Raw genomic sequence first — 7,670 nt, 5'->3', positions numbered from 1 at the left:
AAAAAAGTTTTATTGGTTTATTGTTATTGGGTTATTGGATTAATGGTTTTATAAAAAAAATATTGGGTTATTGGTTCGGTATTGGTTTTTAATATTGGGTTATTGGATTAACGGTTTTTTAATGGTTTTATAAAAAAAATATTGGGTTATTGGTTCGGTATTGGTTTTTAATATTGGGTTATTGGGTAAACCGATAACCCATTAAGACTAGTAATTTACTACATTTACTTGTATATAAATATTATATATTAATCTCAATATTTTACTAGTTACTGTCTTTATACTTTAGCCTTCAATTCACATTCTAAAGTGACGTTTAGTTCACAACTTCACATTATACAAAACATCAAAATTTAAAGTAAAAACCCTATTCCTCTTAATTTCTCTTTGTGTTACACTTGTATAGTTTTTTCATTACATTATTGTGTTGTCGCGATAAATTTATTAGAGAAGCCATATATTTATTTTATAAGTATTTTATTACTGGTTAAACTGAAAACCGAACCGTTAAGGACCAAAATCGATAAACCGAAAACCAATAAAAAACCTCTTATTGGTTTGGTTATTGGTTTAACATATTTAAAAATAAAAAACCGATAAACCGAACCAACCGATGCACACCCCTACCACAAAGTGAAGTACTCTTGAACTAAATGGACATAAGTTGAGACCCCCACAACACATACCATATTCTTGATTTTATGCAAACTCCGTGATACAACAAAGTGCTTTTATGGTCATGCACACACACCTTGGGTCTTATGACTGCTCTAGAAAGATGACCCAATTCTTTCATAAAAGGCGACCACACCTTTACACTGTGATTCCATCAAGCCTATCTCAAATAGACCACATTAAGGCTATAGAATCATTAAGAGCAAAATAAGCTCAATCTTGTAAAACACTGCCTCACGCCATAGGGATAGAAAATGTGGTGTATATTGAGGCCTAACAGGTCTACCACATTACCTCAATCAATGGGCTTTAGCCCCACATCCCCCTCGACGTTTCAAGGATTATTTTTCTTGTCAAGCCCTTGGTCATAGGATCCACCAAATTTCTTTTGGACCTTACATATTCCAAGGAAATAACATCCAGTTTCAACAATTATTTAACTGCACCATGTCTGATGTGATGAATATGTCTCTTTTCCATTGTACACACTATTTTTGGCAATTCCAATTGCTGCTTGTGAGTCGCAGTTAAGAGAGACTGGTGAAGCTTGTCTTCCCCACAATGGCATATCTGACAAAAGATTTCTCAGTCACTCAGCTTCTTGCCCTGCCAATTCGAGAGCAATGCATTCTGATTCCATGGTAGAACATGTTATACAAGTCTGTTTGGAAGACTTCCACTAAATAGCACCCGCACCCAAAGTAAACACATAGCCATTGGTGGAGCTAACTTCATCATTGTCAGTTACCTAGTTTGCATCACAAAAATCTTCTAAAAGAGCAGGAAATTTATTAAAATGCAAACACCAAATAAATAATCGAAGTACGGTTGACACATCAATCTTTTCAATCGAAGTACGGTTGACTGCGAATGATAATTATATGTCCGTCAACAGGCAAGATTGAAAAATTGTACAAATTTAAATTCATTGATAACTCATCACTTTTGGCTAGAAGCATGGTAAGAAAAAAACGATGCTAGGGTCTTCTAACGAAAGATAAAGGAATGATACTTGAATAAATAATCGTAGTTAATTACTAGACTAGCACTTAAATTAGCTATGACAGTATCGGTGTGTCTTAAATGTTTGATCTTAATGACATTGAATAGAGGATTTTAATGCTTGCTTGGAGGGTGTAATTCCTTATGCGGTAAATCAACAACATTAGATTTAGTTCTTTCCTTTTTTTTCTTACTTTCCTAGGTTGATTTGATCTCTTTTCGAGCTATAGCATGGTTAAGTGATTTTTCTAATATATTAAAAAATAGAGTTGAATAACTTTTTGAAATAATTGTCATTAATTGAGTTAGCTTTTATATTACAAAACAAAATTGACTAACTTCTTATAGTAAAATAAAATAAGAAAATTTTTACAGATAATTATCATTAGTTGAGTGACCATTATTTTTAAAAAACAAAGTTGATTAAAAAATATTACTCCCTCCGTTTCAAAAAGAGTGGTCTAGTTTGACTTGGCATGGAGTTTAAGAAAATAAAGAAGACTTTTAAGTCTTGTGATCCTAAATTAAAGTTATGTTAAATGTACAAAATTGTTCTTTAATCCTGTGGCCTTAAACATGCCATGTGAAAAGATGGAATTAAAATATTACCAAAATAAAAAAGAAGTCAATCTTTTTGAAACAGACTAAAAAGGAAAGTGAGTTATTCTTTTTGAGAGCCTGTACACAAAATTAACTCCACATATAAATATTATATACATACTAGGTCTCAACTTAGGGTGTCAAAAGGTTGGTCAGGATGGAGATGTATATTGTTAAAAATAATACTCAAGGTAGTGATTTTTCTTTTTTTTCTCAATTTTACCTTTACTTTTTTCTGTCTTTTGTTTTGTCAATGATTTTACTCTACTACTATAAAAATTGTTTATTTTTAATGTGTGGTTTGTGGGTTATCACCCTTGAGCGGAGTTTACTTTATGCGAAACCTAATGTAGCAAGTGTGGGTTCTGGTTGGGACAAGTTATCTTGTCAGGATCCCAATTTGGATATGACTGTAAATTCCAATTTCAAAAGTAAATCAACTCAGTTTTTTGGGGACAATTTTCTATGATTTATATGAACTGGAAAATGGATGTCTAATACAACAAAATTGAATAATAATGACCCTGTGCCTCATTAATTGGGATTTAATCTTGGATTTGCCAAAGTAGTTAATCTTGTTCTGTAATTCAGCTTCAAATTAAGCTATACTAAGTAAGATCATTACATATCACAAATTAATTATCCTCTTAGTATTGTTATCCAATAAAAATAAACACTATAATCTCAATTAGTTATCCTTTATCCCTCGTTTGCTAGAGTTCTTAGTATATTCCTACTAATGAGGTCTCTCAGTAGATAGACTCTTGGCTCAAAAGAAGTATTATCATTAATTGTAATAAAAATATTATCCAACACAGGTGCAATTATGAATGGTAATCAAATTTTGTAGTGGAGATTCGTACTTTTATAGAAGTATAGATTAAAAGATAGAAGTATTAATATATTACCACATACCCAATAAAAGTGGAAATTACTTAACTTTCTTAGACAAGTACATTTGGATGTAAGGATGTGGCGTAGTTGTCAATAAAGGTCGAGAATCATAAGGTCTTAGGTTTGAATCTCACAGGAGACAAAAAAAACACTAATTGATTCATAGACTAAAAATCACTAGGTGATTCTTCCCATATTTCATAGCCTTAGTGGATAGAGTTACCTAGTACTTATTGTTGGTGGAAGGTGCTCGGACACCACAGACATTAAAAAAAATGTAATAATATGCCTGAAATATGTAACATTTCTTGTAAAATTTACTTGAAATTTTAATGATGTAAGCAATCAAGTTCTTTAATATTTGTGTTATCTTCAATTTTTGCTTTACTTACAGCACCTTTACATTCTACAGGTTAGACAGAAAATGCAAATGGAGCTGATTGGCAGGAAGAGGTTTACCAAATGGTATGGTTTGCAATGATACTTTTAATTTGCACAAGATTTTGAAAACTGTGGAAATTTGATATGTGAATTTTGATAAACTGGTTGGTTATAACATTATAAAGAAATAGTTGAATGTTTAGAAATATTTCCTATGATTATAGAGTAATAAAAGAGGTTTACCATACCAAGTGTTCAACTAAATTCATGGTCGTACCCCTCCTCGCAAGGTGCTTTATGTAATCCATTTCTTAGAAAAATAGAAATCTGAGCATGTTAATAGGTAACTTGTTAGAAACGATCATGAAACCTCACTGTCGATGGTGCTCTGTGTAAGCCTGTCTTGGTCCAATATTGTCAACGACAAAAAAATAGTTTCACTTGCACTGCATAATTTAGAAGTGAAGCATATTTTGATAAATTAATTGATTACAGAAAATTAGTTGTTGACTGTTGAGATCATATTAACTTAATTCATGAGATAATTTGTCTGTAAGTTCAGATCAAAGTCTTCATGGCATGTCACCAATTTGTTTTATTTCCCGGCAACTAAAATCTTTAATTGCTAGTTTGAGGGGAAAATGCATAAGTACCCCCCAGCCTATACCCGAAATTCTAGAGACACACCTAACCTTTACTAAGGTCCTATTACCCCCCCGAACTTATTTTATATGTAATATTCTACCCCTTTTTGGCCTACGTGGAACTATCTTGTGGGCCCAGCACATGTTGACATTTTTTTCAAGGATAGTGCCACGTAGGCCGAAAAGGGGTAGAATATTATATATAAATTAAGTTCGGGGGGGGGGGGGGTAATAGGACCTTAGTAAAGGTTAGGTGTGTCTCTGGGATTTCGAGCATAGGCTGGGGGGTACTTATGCATTTTCCCCTAGTTTGAGGGATAAACCTATTTGTGCAAGATGAATATATATGTGAAAAGACATTTGTTCATCTGTATTAGTTGGTATACTTTTTTCTGTTTCTTATTCTATTTCTTAAAATAGAGAATTCAATGCTTCCATCATAGAAAATCGTCCTTCTCTACTTACGCGACTTGGTTTACTAGCTAGTAATAAGTTGGAATACTTTGATTTCTCGCACAAAGACAACATGTAGCATCTTCCACTGGAATAGTTAGATGCCTTAATCTTTCTTTTGTAAGTGGTCTCCCTCGTAAAGCCAACCACACAAAATATCGATGCTTTGGTTGTGAAAGTTCAGTCCAAATGAGTTCTGCAATATGTAGTCTGCTATGCTGCCCCAACATAGCATTATCGCTCCCTGTAATATTTGGACTCACCAAACACCACAAGACTGATGTTGGTATTGTAAAAAGATTAATGCTTTGAAGTAGATGAACGGACTTTGATCTAGTAGTAAGAGCATAACATGTGAAGTGTTGGATTAGGCACATGTCACAAAATTTTAGTATTTAAGTGGAGAAGGATAGAGCCATAGAGGAGCAGACGCATTATCCACCGAGTTTAGAACTGTGCCCCAAAAAAACCCATGTTACCAGCACACTCTCTGTAATGAACCTCACTCTTTTACCAGAAAAGGCGTTGTTCCAGCCCCGAAGTGTTCTTACTTTATTAGTAACTGAGATCAGCATTGAGATCTCACGCACGTTCAGCTGCTACGACACTCCAATTCAGCAGAAAGTGGTCCCCACCTTCCTCACATTTAACTGTGGGAAACCAAGTTCTATTAGTGGTCCTTCCAACCTATGTCTATATTATTTTGGGATTTAATAGCAAAAAAATGACCAATAATCCATTTGAGTATGAAATACATTGATGTTAGGAGGTAATACACGTGTGGTAATGTTAGAAACCAAGTTCTATTATTGGTTCGTCCAACCTATGTATGTCTTATTTCAGGATTTAGTTGTCAACTACATCATTATTATTTCATTGTTTACCCTTGTTTTTTACATTGATGTTAAAGGTGTAAAGTGAAAAAAAATGGTTATTGCTAGTAAACTGTGTCTGTGTTATATCTTCCAACCTAACTTTCAAAAAGTATATTCTTATTTGTCCTGGTTGGACTGGTCTACGATCACATTACGGAAGTTGTGTTCTTGATTTGAGTACCAAGAAGCTAAAGGAAGCAAAAATCAGTTACTTGTTTTACCAGTTACATGTTAATCAGTTGTAGTATGCCTCTTCTACTTCACTTTTAACCTTTTTATCTGGAAGGTTCTTTCGTGAAGATTCTCTAGTTTGTTCTCTACTGCATCGTATAGTTGATCTAATTATCACCTAACCACATGGGAATGCATTCTTGACATTGTTGCAATTGACTTATTGAAAATTTGTAATGCAGATCAAGTATATGAAGGAAGATGTATTTATCAGACCTCAAGGATTTATACGAGAAAATTGCTCATCAAGTGCAGCAGGTATGTCATCAACACCCCCTTAAGTGCTTCATCATACTTCCAAATTTTGGTTCACTACCTTGCAAGTTCCGTCAAATGACATACCATCATTTGCATATAGCATGCCCAAGGTGTAGTGCATATTGTATTCTATTGGTTATTGGAAACACCTCAAACTGGGAACTGATGCAGAAAGCTCATCAAGACACTAAATTCTCATTTTGGCTTTCTTTAATTTGGTTCCTTTCCTGTCGATTGTCATCTTTAGAAACAGTGCTCACATAGTTGTAAAGCGGCTAATATCTTTTCATTTCTAGCATCAACATTATTTGTTTGTGTTGAGAATTGTGAATGATTGTAAAGTCGAGGTGGTAATGGATACCATAAAAGAGTTATTTTCACATGTAATTGTTCTGTTGGTTTTTTTTTGCTTTCGGGGAAGGAATTAAGGATACCATTCTTCGGGCAAGGGCTTGAATTGTCTGAATTTAAAAGCACTTGAATCAACATTCTGTTGAATTGTGTAAACCTTGCGAGCTATGTTATGTCTCTTTTATGTCGTTTCTTAAACTTTACTCCCTTTTTCATTGCCGTGGGAGGTACTTGAAGCATGAATTTTAAAAGTTTGCTAAGGACTGTGACTAAACTGAATTCTTTTTACTGGTTTTAAGCATGACTCTCTTCATCACCGTCTTCAAAATGAGAACATTGAAAAGCTCAAGATGTTCAAGGTGACGCTGGAACACATTATGCATTTCTTGCGGCTTAGAAAGCAGGATATTCAACTTAATCATAAGGGTAAACTGGTCTCGGTTGAGAAGAACATAAGTTTCTTTCTAGGGTTCAATTGGGAACGCAGCAGGACTTCTTCTTCTCCACAGCAGGGGGAACTTCATCATGATAACATAAGCTCATTCAGTACACAAAGTGGAACGAACCCCGTACAGGCAAACCTCGAATCCCTACAGCAAAATTCAAGAGCGCTGCCACATTTACTTCCTATACAGCCCATGCAGCAAAGGTTGCCGAACCAACAATTAACACTGCTGTGCAACCGGTTACTGAAGCAGCAACAACTTCTTCGAAGTCAGCAGTTAATGGAACATCAGCAAACAATGAACTCACTGTAACAGTTAATGCAACGGAATAATCTCACCAACTTGCAGCATAATTCCTTGTCTGGCGTATCGACAAATTCCAACACTCAGCAATACATGATAAATTCAGTACAGCCTGGTTTCAATTTGGATTTGGGACAGAGTAATTCTTTGAACTCCCTGTAACAGGTGTCTACTGGATTTTTGCAACAGAATCCTGTTAACAATCTTCAACATGGTAACATAACCTCATTCAGTACACAAAGTAGAACGAATCCCATACAAGCAAACCTCAGTTCCCTACAGCAAAATTCAAGTGTCTGGCTGCGAATGTCGCAGAGCCAGCAAATGTTGCAGAACCAGCAATTAAGACAGCAGTTACACAATCGGCAGATGCAGCAGCTACATTTTCATAGACTGAAGTTAATGCAACAGCAGCAAGCAAAGCAAGAGTAGACCACACTATTGCCAACCCACCAGACGTCGCAGCTTCAACAGTCTTCCATGCTGCTTGAGCAACCACAATCTCTTGATGGTCGAAACTAATGCACAGATGCAATCCGAACAGGGTTCCATGGAAG

General features: G+C 35.0%; 1 pseudogene; it reads left to right on the top strand.

Moving 5' to 3' along the window:
• The first annotated feature begins 2,569 nt into the window (after positions 1–2,569).
• Positions 2,570–7,122, top strand: LOC125819128 (mediator of RNA polymerase II transcription subunit 15a-like; annotated as a pseudogene).
• Positions 7,123–7,670: the final 548 nt, after the last annotated feature.

The sequence above is a fragment of the Solanum verrucosum genome, unplaced genomic scaffold (assembly GCF_900185275.1).
Source record: "Solanum verrucosum unplaced genomic scaffold, falcon-dt-bn FXZP01000252.1, whole genome shotgun sequence".
Classification (NCBI taxonomy): Eukaryota; Viridiplantae; Streptophyta; class Magnoliopsida; order Solanales; family Solanaceae; genus Solanum; species Solanum verrucosum.
Note: the sequence above shows the minus strand (reverse complement) of the source record. Positions and strands in the feature narration are given on the sequence as shown.